We start from the raw sequence: 1,691 nt of genomic DNA, 5'->3' as shown, positions 1-1,691 counted from the left end.
CTGCACCTCCCTTCTCCAAATTTAGATTCACCCATGCACCTGAAGGGAGATTATGGAAAAGATGGAGAAGGGCTTTTCTCTGTGACTGTAGGGCTACAGAGGAAAGCAAAAACCTCCACAATCCATACAGGACTAGGAGCAATGGCCTCAAGCTGCAGCAGGCTGGAGCCCCAAGCAGCCCCGTGTAGGCTGCAACTTTGCCAGCCAGCAAGGAAAAAGCCATAGTTTCCCACATTTGTTTCCTTTAAAAGAGAATCCATTTTTTAAGTTTGTTCACCACCCTTTCATATATTCTTGCCACCCACTTTCAGGTTGCGACCCATGGATTGAGAAATACTGACCTACAGAATTGTGCATTCTCCATACTTAAACTTTCAAGAGCAGATTAGGCAGGCACTTGGCTGTGATGGTTTATTCAAAGATGCTCCTGCCTTGAGCAGGGGGCTGGACTAGATCAGTGTTTGTCAACCTGTGGGTTGCAACCCAAAAATGCATCACAAGAATATATGAATGGTGCAAACAAACTTTAAACCATGGCTTTCCCCTTGCAGGTTGGCAGCTTTCAAGGAGCTGCTTGGGGCTCCCCATGCCCCACACACCCACCCTCTGCCCCATACACTGGGAGGCTGGGGCTGGAGGGCAGTGGGTGGGGAATGAGGGGCACTGGGTCAAGACTGGCCATCAATGTTTATGAATGGGTCGTGGAACAAAATAGGTTGAGAATCACTGGACTGGATGACCTTAAGAGGTCCTGTCCAGCCCTACTTTCTCAGACCCTCTGAACCTAGGGAGGGATCCTGGCTTTTCTCGGTTAAAAAAAATCCCCAAATTTTGGGGTAAAAAAAAGTAACCCCAAATCCACATTTTTCCAAGATCAAAATGAAACACCATTATATAACATACAGTTATGAAGAGAGGCTGCAAGCTATGGGACTCTTCAGCAGGGGGAAGTGCAGTCTCTAGGGTGACTTGGTGGCAGTACATAAGGGGTGTGCATACAAGTACGTAAGGGGTGAGCATCAGCAACTAGAGGAACACCTGTTCACCAGAGCACCCCAAGGGATGTCAAGGTCCAATGGTTACAAACTCCCGCAAGACTGTTTTATGCTGGACATAAGGAAAAAGTTCTTCACTGTCCAAGCCCCCAAGGCCTGGAATAGACTTCCCCCAGAGGTGGTGCAAGCACCTACTCTGGACACTTTAAAGAAACATTTGGACACTTATCTTGCTGGGATCCTCTGACCCTAGCTGACTTCCTGCCTTTTGGGCAGGGGCCTGGACTCGATGATCTTATGAGTCCCTTCCAGCCCTAATGTCTATGAAATCTATCTATCTGTCTGTCTGTGTATGAAATATATCATATCTGTGATATCTATCTGTGTGGGCGTGTGTGTATGACATATAACTATCTATATATCTATCTATATATGTGTGTATGTGTGTGTGTGTGAGAGAGAGAAATCTATATATATATGTGTGTGTGTGAAATCTCTCTTTATATATCTGTATCTGTGCATGTATGAAATAGAACTATATCTATAGATATATATCTGTGTGTGTATGAACTATATATGTGTGTATGTGTGTGTGTTACTGGTGTTTGATTTTAATCAAGGGAAAACGGGGACTTTGGGTTACTTGCTTAAAATATTTTTTTTTTTAATCAAGGAAACCAGGCTCCCTGGTGATCA

The sequence above is a fragment of the Crocodylus porosus genome, unplaced genomic scaffold, assembly GCF_001723895.1.
Source record: "Crocodylus porosus isolate Cpor-Errol unplaced genomic scaffold, CroPor_comp1, whole genome shotgun sequence".
Classification (NCBI taxonomy): domain Eukaryota; kingdom Metazoa; phylum Chordata; order Crocodylia; family Crocodylidae; genus Crocodylus; species Crocodylus porosus.
The sequence above is the reverse complement of the archived record's forward strand: the minus strand, read 5'-3'. Positions refer to the sequence as shown.